General features: G+C 37.3%; 1 protein-coding gene across 11 annotated transcripts in view; it reads right to left on the bottom strand.

The window, feature by feature from the left end:
• The window catches only part of DENND4A (DENN domain containing 4A), a 136,798-nt gene that overhangs the window by 102,073 nt on the left and 19,517 nt on the right, over nt 1-15,208 (bottom strand). The window contains exon 2 of one of the 11 annotated variants that reach the window (XM_045810827.2): nt 767-923. The exons of the other annotated variants lie outside the window; for them this stretch is intronic. The gene's annotated coding sequence lies outside the window, so the exon portion shown is untranslated. The remainder of the gene's footprint in view (nt 1-766; nt 924-15,208) is intronic. 11 annotated transcript variants of the gene reach the window in all.

The following is a 15,208-nucleotide window of genomic DNA, read 5'->3' as shown; positions in this document are numbered from 1 at the left end:
AGAGCCTCCTGGAGGTAACATGCCAGTGTTCTGACTGATCCTTGAACAAACCAGGCATGTTCCAATCTCTGGGGCTTTTCTACCTGCTGCTCTCTGTGCCTGGACTAGCCCTCCCCCCAGCCCATCCTCAGGCCTTTCCTTCTCGGTCACCATCTCAGTGAGGCTTTCCATAGCCACCCTATTCGAAAAGGGAAGATGTGGTCCATATATAGCATGGAATATTACTCAGCTACCAAAAAGAACTATTTCTCAACATTTGCTGCAACATGGACGGCACTGGAGGAGATAATGCTAAGTGAAATAAGTCAAGCAGAGAAAGACAATTATCATACGGTTTCTCTCATCTACGGAACATAAGAACTAGGAAGATCGGTAGGGGAAGAAAGGGATAAAGAAAGAGGGGGTAATCAGAAGGGGGAATGAAGCATGAGAGACTATGGACTCTGAGAAACAAACTGAGGGCTTCAGAGGGGAGGGGGGTGGGGGAATGGGATAGGCCGGTGATGGGTAGTAAGGAGGGCATGTATTGCATGGTGCACTGGGTGTTATACCCAACTAATGAATCATGGAACTTTACATCAAAAACCAGGGATGTACTGTATGGTGACTAACATAATATAATAAAAAAATATTATTAAAAAAATAAATAAATAAAAAATAAAAGGTCAACAGCCTTCCACAATCAACACTTAATACTCTCTTTCCTTGTTCTGATTTTGTCACCTTGTTACTTTTCACTACCAAACACAGTACATATTATACTTACTCATTTTATTATTTCTTTGTCTCTCCACAAGATTGTAAGTTCAATGAGGGTAGGAATTTTTCTGTTTTAGTCACTGCTATATAACCAATATCTAGTGCAGTGCCTAGAGAATAGTGCGTGGTCAATATCTGTTGAATGAGTGAACAAGTTGAGGTGTCTGAAAATAAAGGAATAATTTTAAAAATGTGGCAGATACCATGATTTGAATGCTATGTAGAAGTCAGAAGCAATTAAATAGATGCACACAGCAATACCGATAAATTTTTAAAATTTACTGTATGAAAATAGGATGAAACAGAAAGGAACATGTTACAAGATATCATTTATATACATTAAAAACGTTTTCAAAACAGCACTATAGTTTTCAAAGATACATTCAGAATGATATGGTAAATATACTAAAGTGGATATCTACAGGGGAAAGTGAATGAGCATGAAAATGGAGCATAAAGTAAGATGAAATTAAAGCAGGGCCCATGCTTTAGCATAGGCCAATGATGAATGCGTAGCATGAAATGAGAAATAACAATTAAATCAATTCTCTATACCTAAGGTGCTCTCACCCCACTTCCTCTCAAATGGAGATACTTAACCACTGGTTTCAACAAAACTCAAATCATCGTAACCTTGAGAAGACCCATTTCAGTATAGTGTTATTAGTAAGAAGGAAAGGCCAACTGGCGAGCTGAGGAGAGAACAGGAGGTGAGGAAGTATCCGTAACACTTTGTAGGCATTTTGATGTGAAGGGCAGTTGGGAAACGGAGTGGCAACTGGTAGAAGACATGGAATCTACAGAGGCCTTTAAAAAAAAATAATGAAATTAATTAAAGGGGGTTATGCCAATGGCAATCATCCAGAGAGAAAGAAAATGAGGATGAAAGAGAAAGAGTCTGACTATAAAAGCAAAAGCCTTGAGAAAATGTGAGAAGATGGGATGTAAAACATAGAGGGTCTGATCACAGAGGCAAGGGTTTACCTCATTGTAAAAACAAGCTTTCCATCATAATGTATTTAACGATAATTTGTCGGAATATTCAGGCTTTGGTGAGGAAGGTTCTTAACCTTTCTGAAGTCATGAACCCCCCTGAGAACCTGATTAATGCTAAGGATCTTCTCTCCCTTAAAATATACAAACACATACATATTCAGATAAAACTTTACATACAACTTTAGGGGGGGTTCACTGAGCCATGCTCCCCCAAGTAGTCGACACACAAGTCTGCTTTTTGTCTTTGTTTTTACTTTTAAATTCAAGTATAACATACATATAGAAACAGTACAACTCCATGAATTTTCAGAGTGAACATACCACCTATTATAAATATCTCCCAGGTCAAGAAATAGAACATTACCAGTAACAGGAAGCCCTCTGTTCCCCTCCAATCTTCCCAAAAAAGAACCATTATCTTGACCTCTAATGCGAGATGAATTTTGTCTGTTTCTGCACTTTACATAAACAGAACACAGAAGTGTTCATACAGAATGTATTCTTTGGTCTAGCTTTTCTCACTCTCCAATGTGAGACAGTCACACTCATACACATAGCAATAGTTTGTTAGTTTTCATTTCTGTATAGTTTTTCATTTTGGGAATATATCACAATTTTATTTATCCAATCTATTATTAATAGACACTTGGCCTATTTCCAATGTTAGGCTATTATAAATATTTACAAAGTCATACAGAGTCTTCTACATTTCTGAGGCACAAGGGCAGGCATTAAAAAAATACCTATGAGGGGCGCCTGGGTGGCACAATGGTTAAGCGTCTGCCTCGGCTCAGGGAGTGATCCTGGCGTTATGGAATTGAGCCCCACATCAGACTCCTCTGCTATGAGCCTGCTTCTTCCTCTCCCACTCCCCCTGCTTGTGTTCCCTCTCTCGCTGGCTGTCTCTATCTCTGTCGAATAAATAAATAAAATCTTAAAAAAAAATACCTATGAATAAAATTGCTGGATGTGGGGTATGAGTATATTCAACTTTGATACATAATGCCAAACAGTGTTCCAAAATGATTGTAAGAAGACCTTATATTTGATGGGTAAGATGGCTTAGAAATAAAGATTTCTTTTTCACAAGCAGAAACATTCCTCTCACTGGGCTCTCTAAAATATTAGTTTGCTGCTGTTTTTGCTTTAATTAAGTCATTGCTGAACACAACTATACAAAGACTATAAAAACAGGAGTTAAGTGCTCTGGAATCAGTTTGGCCAAGTTCAAATCCTGGCTGTATCCAGTGTTAGATGATCAGATAAACAAACAAATACATGCTTCCAGGTATTACAAAAAGGGGAACTTTCAATTTAATACAATTTAATACAATACAAAAAGACACTTTCAATTTAATTCAAATAATTTTATTTAAATAATTTAACGATGTGGTGTCATTTAAAAAAACAGAACTTTGCTGATTTTGCTTATTTTTTCCTTATTTTATGGCTTGGAACTGATTTTCTTGTGAATTACGTAAGTGGTACCATAATTACTTCAATGCTTGATGACGTAAATGTTTAGAGATGGGAATTTATGACTCCAATTCTCTCATTCATTCATCTAATAAATATTTATTGAATGTTTCTTGAAAAAGACATGTGTCAGTTTTACTTTTGACAGTCTAGCATCTGAACTCTCTTCCTATGCTTACAGAATCTACCACTATGTAGGTCTTGAAAGGAAGCTGGGGCCTAAAATCAACCACATAAGTCAAAGAGGTAACAGAGTTGATTTCCTATTTAGGGACCAGGCGCATAGACTGGTCAATTAGATGCTTTCACACAGATTTTTAATCTACACCTAAAGTTGCTAAGATAGTTTAAAATTCATTTTTAGGGCAGTAACATATAGCACACAGTGGTGGTGTTTTAGCAATGGCATCCAGTGTCCTGCGGGGTAGTCGGTGGTGTCTTAAACAGGAAAAAGATAATCTGATAGCCTGACTATGACTATGGTCTAACACTGAGGTTGGTTGGTTGGTTTCCTATTTGTTCTTAGAGTCTGGTTCTCCAGTACTCCAGTCATTTCTGTAAGCTAACTAATATCCTTTCAATAAATACTTTTCTTTTGCTTCAGAGAACCAGGGATGATTTCTGTTGCTTGCAACCAAGAATGGTAATGTTACCATGTGCCAAGCTCTGTATTAGGCACTGGGAACACAAAGACAAATGATATGGCCCTGCCTTCCAGAAGTTAACAGAGAAGGCAAATAAACAAGGAATTACAATAAGTGTTAAGTCTATAACAGGAGCAATCACAGAAAGCACAAGAAAGACACACAGTTTAGGCTTGAGGAGTCAAAAAAGTAAGGGATGTTATCTAAATCTGGAAATATGACCAGGGAAATAGAGGACAGATAGAAGGTCATTCCAAACAGAAGGAGCAACAAGTAAAAGGCATATAGCCTTTTCTCTGCTCATCGCCTCCTTCTAACACAGTATCAAAAGTGTATTTGAAAGAAGTTGTGGTCCATATATACAATGGAATATTACTCAGCTATCAGAAAGAACGAATTCTCAACATTTGCTGCAACATGGACGGCACTGGAGGAGATAATGCTAAGTGAAACAAGTCAAGCAGAGAAAGACAACTATCATAGGTTTCTCTCATCTATGGAATATAAGAACTAGGAAGATCGGTAGGGGAAGAAAGGGATAAAGAAAGGGGGGGTAATCAGAACGGGTAATGAAGCATGAGAGACTATGGACCATGAGAAACAAACTGAGGGCTTCAGAGGGGAGGCGGATGGGGGAATAGGATAGACTGGTGATGGGTAGTAAGGAGGGCACATATTGCATGGTGCACTGGGTGTTATACACAACTAATGAATCATCGAACTTTACATTGGAAACTGGGGATGTACTGTATGGTGACTAACATAATATAATTAAAAAACATTAAAAAAAAGCGTATTTGCAGGACAAAAATGACAAAAGGCAGACTGAAGGGTTTCTGGAAGAGGATCAGAAACAGTCATAATTTGTGACCTGGGAGACTATGGTGTCGTTACTGAGCTTGCCATATGAAAATGAACTTCAGGCCTAAAACACACACCCACCCACCACCACCACTACTGCCTCCACACCGCAAAGCTGACCACAACTACCTTCCTTTTCTTCATCCTTCTCACTTAACTCAGTCACTTCTCAGAACAGTCAACTAGGGAGTTCTGGGGTTTTGGGGGGTTTTTTGATAGGTTCTTTGTGGTGGGGGAGGTGTAGGAATCATGAATGAGTGGATAAAGGAATTGAAAAGAGAAGTAAAGGTGTTAACCAACGGATGAGAGTAGTGAAGCACAGGGCATTCTGCCAACTGCTTAGACTAGCTTTGCTTAATAGTAGGTATAACTTAAGCAGAGGAAAAAACAGATGTAAAATATTTTACATAATAGTACACATGTGTGTGTACGTATGCATGTTGTGTGTGCTCTTTTTCGAAAATTATAAAATTTCAGTATTGAGGTCATTTTTAGAGATTTACCTTTTAAAATTATATTAGGCTTATACTATGTATTATTTTCACTGTTTACTTCTTATAAGAACTATGATCTTGGGGTGCCTGGGTGGCTCAGGTGCCGGCCTTTGGCTCAGGTCATGATCCCAGGGTCCTGGGATCGAGGCCCGCATCGGGTTCCCTGCTCAGTGGGAAGTCTGCTTCTCCTCTTCCCACTCCCCCTGCTTGTGTTCCCTCTCTCACTGTCTCTCTGTGTCAAATAAAATACATTAAAAAAAAAAAGAACTATGATCTTCATTAGTTTTATAAGCTCTAGCATTTTCAGTCATCTACTGTATGGATATCTATGCCCAAACAGGAAAAAAATCACCATAAAAGTAAACTAACAAACCAACCAAACAACTATAAGAAAAATCTGATAAAGGAGGCTAAAAACAATGATTAGTGACATGTCATTCTCAAAAGTGACATCAAAGTTATAGAACAAAATGATTTGAATATTCTAAAATCTGTAATCCTCCTTTGAAGAAACTGGTTTTCACTACCATGTGAAGGGGAGATATGAAAAAATAAGTTTCATTTCAGTTTCATAAATTGAATGGTCTAAAAATTCACTTCAGTCATATCAAACTCACACCACCTTTGCAAGTTCCTTTCTTTCTGCCAGATGCCCTTGTTAAAACGGCCTGGCTCTGCATAAGATTTGAGACCTGCTTTTTGAAGCCTTCCCAACCCCTTTCTCCAGGAGAGACTGTTTTCTCAAGAGAATCCTGTACATATCTCTATTATGATTATCACATTAATACTATAATCATTTCTTTGAACAGGTACTCTTTGCAACTAGATTAGGAATTCTTTGAGAGTAGGCAGTGTTACATCTCTCTCTCTGTAAATATCTGTTTTAGCAGTCTCTAGCAGAGAACAGGCAGTCAGCAAATGCTTGCTGAAGAGAGAATGGCATGATGTATTCATAATGATATTAATATAAAGTTATTTGTGTTCATGAAATAGCATGACTCAAACTTCAAATTCTCTATGCAGAAGCTAAAAAATCAGCTCTTGGCTTTTATTTGAAAAAGGGAGATATTTTTACAGCTTTCAAAATAATCACCTATGGACTGGGGATGAAATAATTTTGTTACATTGGCTACTATATAAAGCTTTTTATTTAAAAAATGCTAATTTTACTTCACATTATTTAGTATTCCTTTGTAATCACCACCTTTAAGATACCTACTTACATACTTCTTACATACTTCTGAGAGTTGTATACCCTGCCTCTCCTCCCCTACCATAAAAATGGGGCCTGTAATGTTCCATGAAACCTTGGTTTCATCCACCATAGCTGATTAGACCATACATAAACACTTGCCTCAAATTGCCTCAAACCCAAGGTCACAGAATCATGAGTGAATGTGTGAATTTGAGTTGGAAGACTTGTTCAGTTATGCATAATGGTAAAAAACAAAATGTAGCTAGAGAAAAATGAAGTGGACAAGTAGAGAGAAGCAGAGAGACCATGCTGCCCCAGGGTGGTGAGAAACCAGCCACCTGAGTTGTTGAGGAGTTTCCGGTCCTCGGTTCCCCTCCCCTCATGAAGCCTGTCTGCACTTTTTTTTTTTTTAAGATTTTATTTATTTATTTGACAGAGATAGAGACAGCCAGGGAGAGAGGGAACACAGGCAGGGGGAGTGGGAGAGGAAGAAGTAGGCTCATAGCAGAGGAGCCTGATTTGGGGCTCGATCCCATAACGCCGGGGCAGACGCTTAACCGCTGTGCCACCCAGGTGCCCCCTGTCTGCACTTCTATCTTCAGGTACTGTGAAATCCCCAGGATCCTTGCCATTAACATTAATTCCTTTTTTTTTTTTTTAAACATTATTTTGAATGTGATTTGTTACAAACAAAAGAAATTTGATTTTAAAAACCTCAAAAAAGAAGAGGTCAAGTAGGAATATAAAAACATCAGTTAATCATAGGAGGGAAAAAAGCCTTGTTAGAAAATGGCTGTTACATTGGTATCTTCAGGCATTCCTCAGCATAAGAAAATGAAAACTATTCACCAACCATAACAGGTTCAAACAATGGCCTATATATCCAACTTCAGCATAGTCGTGAGTCAGTATGAATAAAATTCTATTTCAAAGTACAGGAGATTAAGGGATAGGGAATATTTTAGAGATTATTAGACCAAAACTTGTTTTTAAAAGAAAAATAATACTGCTTACTACAATTTTGACCACAAGGTGTATGACAGTTGTACCTTTTCTGGCAATAACAGCCAGTTCAATCTAATAAGCCTAAATATCATTATATTGTTTTCCCTATTCATGTATATGTATTTCTTTTAAAAACATACCACTTCAGAGTCCTCAACTAAAATACTTAGTGGTAGAAGACAGTGCCGTTAAAAAAAAAAAAAAAAAAAAAAAGAAGGAAGCATTTCCCAATAGTACCACCATTACATGGCACATGGGCTTTTAAAATAAGACTGTTACATTAGGTTTTCCATGTTTCTTTGATATTAGCCTGTTAGTAAAAAGTTTCCTTTGGCAACTCAGACTTAAAAAAAAAAACACAACTAGTTTCTTTAGTAACAACTTTCATACGGATAGTGAAGAATGAATATCAGTAACTTGCACTATTCCTAGTAAGAAAAACTGACGTTTCACATAATCGAAATTGAGCAAGACTGAGAAAATCTACAAATGTAACAGCAAGTTCAGAGATAAAAACAAACGAAACAAAACAAACAGTACTTCTATCAAATTTGCCAAGATTATATAGACAGTTATGGCATTCAGAAAAAAATGAGGGACAAACTTAGGATAAAAGGAAAAGTTTATGAAAAATTGAACAATGATTGCCATAAAAAAGATTTGAAGTAAACAAGTCTCAACTGTTTACAACAATGGAAGAAGGCAGAGGCATTCATAATTTTTAATGACTTTTATTGCTTCTAGAATGTTTACTGAAATTACATTTGATTATGAGTACTTCATCTGTAAATTTATTTTAAACCAAATACAGAAGGGATACTGTGCAGGTTTGGCTCAATAGTTGAGAAGTTTTCTAATTTCCCCATTGTGGCTCCTTATTCAATCTTTCTCTACAACATGTTTCAGTTTATCTCCCAAATTAATAAAAAGCCTAATCTTAACAGAGCTACCACCGTCACACCTTAATCCATAACAGGAAAGGCTGGTTAAATGCTACAGTATAGGCTATCTAAAAATTAAGAGGAAATAAAGGGCATTGCTACAGTTTAAATAGTATGATTAATAAAAGTATGCTAAACCTAAGTGTCCATCTACAGAAGAATGGATAAGGAAAGATGTGGGGCATGTGTGTGTAGATATATGTATCAATATCATGCAGCCATAAAAAAGGATGAGATTGACAACAATGTGGGTGGAACTAGAGGATATTATACTAAGTGAAATAAGTCAGTCAGAGAAAGACAAATACCATATGATTTCACTCACATGTGGAATTTAAGAAACAAAACAGATGAACATAGGGGAAGGGAAGGAAAAATAAGATAAAAATAGAGAGGGAGGGGCGCCTGGGTAGCGCAGTCGTTAAAGCGTCTGCCTTCGGCTCAGGGCGTGATCCTGGCGATCCGGGATCGAGTCCCACATCAGGCTCTTCCGCTATGAGCCTGCTTCTTCCTGTCCCACTCCCCCTGCTGTGTTCCCTCTCTCGCTGGCTGTCTCTCTGTCACATAAATAAATAAAATCTTTAAAAAAAAAAAAATAGAGAGGGAGGCAAACCATAAGAGACTCTTAACTATAGGGAACAAACTGAGGGCTGCTGGAAGGGAGATGAGTGGGGGGATGGGGTAACTGGGTGATTGGCATTAAGGAGGGCACTTGATATAATGCACCCTGGGTGTGACATGCAACTAAAAATCTAAACTAAATTCTACCCTTGAAACTAATAATACACTATATACTAACTAAATTGAAACTAAATTAAAAAAAAAAAAAGGATGAGATTGTGCCATTTGGGACAACATGGATGGGCCTACGGGGTATTTTGCTAAGTGAAATAAGTCAGACTGAGAAAAACAAATACCATATGATTTCACTCATATGTGGAGCTTAAAAAAAATGAATAAACAAAAAGCAGAATCAGACCTATAAATAGAAGAAACTTATGGTTGCCAGAGGGGAGAGAGTGGGGGATCGCCAAAATGGGTGAAGGGGAGAGGGAGACACAGGCTTCCAGTTAAAGACACAGCATAGGGAATACAGTCAATGATATTGTAATAGTATTGTATGGTAACAGATGGTAGCTACACTTGTGAGCACAGCATAACATTTAGGTAAGTCAAATCACTGTTGTGCACCCAAAACTAATGTAACATTGTGTGTCAACTAAACTCAAAAAAAAGTTTTTAAGTGTGCTGAAATTTAAATAATTAAATAGAATTAAGAAATGCTAATCATCATTAATGACAACTTCAATTTGTAACAAAGCACCAAATGTTGGAGCTACTAGAAAGACTCATGGTCAACTTGCCATTACATTCTCAAAAGCTAGTAATGTATCTTTCATTTTAAAACCTAGGATTAGTTTGTTTGTTCATTCATTTGCTAATTCCAGGATGGTGAGGCGACCAGATACATAAATGAAAACATTCTAAGAGCAACAACAGCTATATACAGGGTACTTATTGAATATTTACTAAGTGCCAGACACTGTTCTGAATGCTTACTTGCATTAACAAATTTAAGTTTCACAACAATCTTATGAAGACTTCACTATTCCCATTTTAAAGGAGAAGAAACGGAGGTATAGAGAGATAACACAGGGAGTTAAAGAGTGAAGCCAAGTTTTATTCCCAGACATTCTGGATCCAGAGCCAACCACTTGTACTGCCTTTCCAACACTATAATAATTCTCTCAACAAATTCTTACTGAGTATCTTCACTGTGCCAGGCACTGTTTCTAGGTACCTGAGATATAACACAGTTACTAATAGATTATTTCACAAGGAACTTGATAATCTAGCCAAGAGTCTGGGTCTGAGCAGGCTTTCTGGAGGAAGTAATGCTTAGGCCGAATCATTTTTTTTTATGATTTTATTTATTTATTTGAGAGAGAGAGAGAGAGAGAGCACAGAGGGAGAGGAAGAAGCTAACTCCCTGCTAAGCAGGGAGCCCCACATGGGGCTTGATCCAAGGACCAAGATCATGACCTGAGCTGAAGGCAGACACTTAGCCAACTGAGCCACCCAGGTGCCCCTAGGTTGAGTCTTAAAAGATGCAAAAGAGTTAGATAGGCAAAAGGAAAAGGCAAGGAGAAAATGAAGTTATTCCAAGCAGATGGACTACATAAGCAATGGTCAACAATTCAGAAATAGCTATCCATTCAGGGAATCTTCAAAAAGTAGTTCTGTATGGCTAGAGTGGAAAATGGAAAGCAGAAATTATAAGAGTTAAGATTAGAGAATCAGTCAGAGGCCAAACCATATTCAATCTTAATGACACAGTAAGGAGTTCAACTTTATCCAACTGACAATGGGGAGTCAATGAGAAATCTTCAAACTGCATTTTAGACACATCGGTCTGGCAATTCTGAGAAGGTGAATCTCGGGGAGATGAAAGCGAAGATAGGAAAACCAGCCACAAACTAAGGAAGTATGTCCTAACAAGACAGAATAGGGATGCTAGGGGAGGGACTGATTCAGAATATATTCAGGAGGTACAGCCAGCAGAATTCAGTAAATGAATGGATGGGAATGAGAGAGAAAGAAGGGAAGGAATCATGAATGACTCCTAAACTCCTGGGATGACGAAGTCCATAGTAGATTATGATGTCTTTGGAAGACAACAGATCAAAACAAAACTTCAGGTAGGTATGTAAGTTCAGTTTGGACAGCAGAGTTTGAGATGAAGATAAGTAAGCAGTTGGATAAGATAATCTGATGCTTTGGAAAGATACTAATCCTGGGAAAACAGCTTGGTGAGTAACTGGTAGCTATACAGTAACTAAACCACAGAGGTACCGTGACTTACTAGGGAAAATGTGAAGGCGGAGAAGTGCAAGCAGCTAATCCCCAGAACGCCGCTTCTAATGGAACAGGCAGGATAAACAAAGAGGGCAGCATAGCGGAAGTCAAAGGGCAGAGTTTCATGAGAAAAGGGCCCAAAGTATTATTGTTATTGTTTATTTCAGGAAGTAGAAATTAGACTGCAGTGGGATAAAGAGAAAAATGGGAGAAAGAAAGAGATAATTTCAGCTAATGCAGAGTATTCTATCAATATTCTCATCTATAAAATTCAGTAATGGGTTATTTTGATTACTGAATGACTTATTGTATGGAACTTCACATAGAATAAGCGCTATAGGCCCTCATGAACTATTTTTGCCCTTGCTCACTACACTTGGCCTTCTGTGCCGGATGCCTCTTTGTTCTCATCCCAAACTCCTTTGTATTGCAAGGCTTTGCACCTGATGCTTTCCCACAAGGATCCCTCTTTCCTCAGCTCTTCACATAACTGACTCTTTCTCATCTGTCAAATATCATCTCTTAAGAAAGGACTTCCCAAAAAAGCACTCTTTTCTAGTCATTTTCTCATATCATTCTGTTTTACTTCCTTCATAACTCTTACCATTCTTTGAACCTCTCTTCTTTAATTAGAAGTAATATAGCAAAGTGATTGAGAATGCAGGCTCAACAGTCCAACTGGCTGCATTCAAATTCCTGCTCTGCCACTGACTAGCCATGTGACCTTGGACAAGTTGCTTCATCTCTGTGTCTTAATTTATTCATCTTTAAAAGAGGCAAAATAATAAAGTACTTACCCCCCCCACACAAGGCTTCTTGAGGGAATTAAATGAATTAATCCATATAAAATTATTGTAAGAATACAGGTACATTCTGAGCACTCAATTATATATTTGTTTACTTGCAATGATCGTTAACGCTCCACTAAATGGCACATCTCAACATGCACTATTAAAAATATTTGAAGCTGGGGCACCTGGGTGGCACAGTGGTTAAGCGTCTGCCTTCGGCTCAGGGCATGATCCCGGCATTGTGGGATCGAGCCCCACATCAGGCTCCTCCACTACGAGCCCGATTCTTCCTCTCCCACTCCCCCTGCTTGTGTTCCCTCTCTCGCTGGCTGTCTCTATCTCTGTCAAATAAATAAATAAAATCTTAAAAAAAAAATATTTGAAGCTATAAACACTCTCAGTCCAAATCATAAAGTTGTCAGCTAACAACCAAATGAAGGAGTACTGCTCTGGCTAAACCTCAAGAAATACTACTTTCACAGACTGGATTTTATTTTCTTTTATTTTTTAATTTTTATTTTTTTGCCCCAAAAGTGAAAAAAAAGGCCATATAGAACTAAGGCTCCAGGGGCACCTGGGTGGCTCAGTCGTTGGGCGTCTGCCTTCGGCTCAGGGCGTGATCCCAGCGTTCTGGGATCGAGCCCCACATCAGGCTCCTCTGCTATGAGCCTGCTTCTTCCTCTCCCACTCCCCCTGCTTGTGTTCCTTCTCTCGCTGGCTGTCTCTATCTCTGCCAAATGAATAAATAAAATCTTTGGGGGAAAAAAAAAAAAGAACTAAGGCTCCATAATTAAGCAAGGGAAGTTTTGATAACTTTTTGATAAATTTTGATAAATTTTGGTAAGATGTAATTACTATGTAACTTAGTCTAATTTATAAAAAATAAAATTAAAATATGGAGGACAAGGGAAAAAAGGCTGAAAAGTTCTGACGTAAGTAACTGTGGAAATCAGTGCTTTGACTGGAAACTCTAAGACTAGAGACAAAAGAACCGTACATAAAAATACTCTAGTTGGTGAAGTTGTTTCTGTTGTATATGTATGACAGGACTGACCAAATAAGTAAATGGATGGCAGATGGTGAGAGTCAGGTTTCTTACTTTTGGACAGGGAGGTTACATATAAGCAAGGGGATATAGCTAGAATGAACCAGATGGTACTGAAGTAGAGTCAAAGATGAACAGTATAAACTCATGTTTAGCTTCATATAGATACACATGGATAGATAGAAAAAAAGTTGTATGTTTGTATATGTGGATTAATATGCACACATACATTTCCTAGGTCTGTGCACCGAGAAGGCCTAGAAGCAATGATATCCCGGCAGCAATAAGTTCACCCAGTGCCCAGATCTTGGTTTCTAATATCATTATCTAATAGAAGTAATCAGGGATCCTTGGAGAAATGATTGATTGTAGGACTGAGGCAGGGAATACACAGATGAGTCTGGAGCACCCTGTAGTACTAGAAAGTAAAGAAGTGCTAAAAAACACAAAACAATAGCCTATGTCCTACTGGCCATAGGAACAAACCCGAAAAAGGTAGAACAATTTAAGAAATAAAATAAAGTAGTACAGGATAATAACCCAAAGTTAAAAAATTAATATCCTTGAGTCCATATGGATTGAATAAATAAATAAATGGAGTGAAAGAGAAAAATCTCCCTGACAGAATAATTCCAAATAATTTTGCCGATACTTCCCCATCAAGGAGTTGGAACTTAATTCCCCATCCACTGAATATGGTCTCCACTTAGTGATTTGTTTCCAAAAAGCAGAGTATAGAAAAACTTTGCAGTAGAGAAACCTGGCAAATACTGCTTCAACCAGGTGATCGAGGGTAAAATTATCACCGATAAGTCATATCAATAGTATGTACACTTGAGATGATGTAATTAGAATAGAATTTTACCTCTGTGGTCGTTCTTCCCCAAACCTAAACCCCAGTCTAACTCAGAGAAAAATATCAGACAAACCCAAACTGGGGGACACTCTACAAAATATCTGACTCAACTCCTCAAAACTGTCAAGGCCATCGAAAACAAGGAAAATCTAAGAAGCCAGTACAGCCCAGAGCCAAAGGAAACATGACGACTGAATGTACTGTGGTATTCTGGATGGGATTCTGGAATCCAGAAAAGACATTAGTTAAAACTAATGATTCCAAGTAAAATATGGACTTTAGTTAATAGTAATGTACCAGTGTTGGTTCCTTGACTGTAACAAATGTAGCAAAAAAAATGTCAGATAGTAACAACAGGGAAAATTGGGTGCAGGGTACAAGGTAACTCCCCACAACTTTTCTGTAAATATAAAACTACTCTAAATTAAGTTTATTTAAAATGAAAATAGGGAAGTTATTGTCTTAATCAGACTGATTTTAGTCCTTTAAGTCATGTAGAGTAGGGTGGACAAAAATAGAAATACAGTTAGTATTGTGCAAAACAATCTCAACACTGAGGAATAGTTTAGAATATTGTAAATGTAAGTGCCTATGGTCATTTAATATGTGTACATTTTTATTCCTTAGTTGGTAAGCACTTTAGAAACAGAAAACTCTCCTCAAGCAGGACTTATATTTTGACTAAAGAAAAATTATGGTACTAATTATATTAATAAAAATTCTGTCTGGCTTTTGAAGTCCAAAAAGTTTAAATAGTTTTAGGTAAAATATATTTACAGTACATTACCTTTCCTCACAGTTTCAGAAGGAGAAGAATGTAGATACATATTTTAAGAAAGTACATTGGAAAGTTCACTAATAATACACTATAGTGTAAAATTCACAATAACTTAGGTCCATAATGGTCATTGTTCAAGAAATTTGGAAACTTCAAAAAACAAATAAAAACAAACTTTACCAACAAACAAACTTCACTAACATTTGTAACTCTCTTGAATATATTTAAAAACAAACAAACCAAAAAACCTTTTAAAAAGCAGTAAAAAAAAAAAAGACAGTCCAAGAGAAAATGCGTAAAGGACAAGTACAGGCAAATCACTGAAGAGACAACCAAAAATGCTCGTATATAAGAAAAGATGAAAGGAAATAAAAATATAAAATGAAATGCCATTTCACACCAATCAGACTGGAAAAAATCAAAAGTCCGATAACATTAACTGTTGGTATGGAGGAACAGAAAATGTTTGTCAATATCTTATAAATATCCTGTATAGAGAAAGATGCTTATA

This window comes from Ursus americanus, chromosome 28, assembly GCF_024610735.1.
Source record: "Ursus americanus isolate L20-20 chromosome 28, mUrsAme1.1.p, whole genome shotgun sequence".
Lineage (NCBI taxonomy): Eukaryota > Metazoa > Chordata > Mammalia > Carnivora > Ursidae > Ursus > Ursus americanus.
Note: the sequence above shows the minus strand (reverse complement) of the source record. Positions and strands in the feature narration are given on the sequence as shown.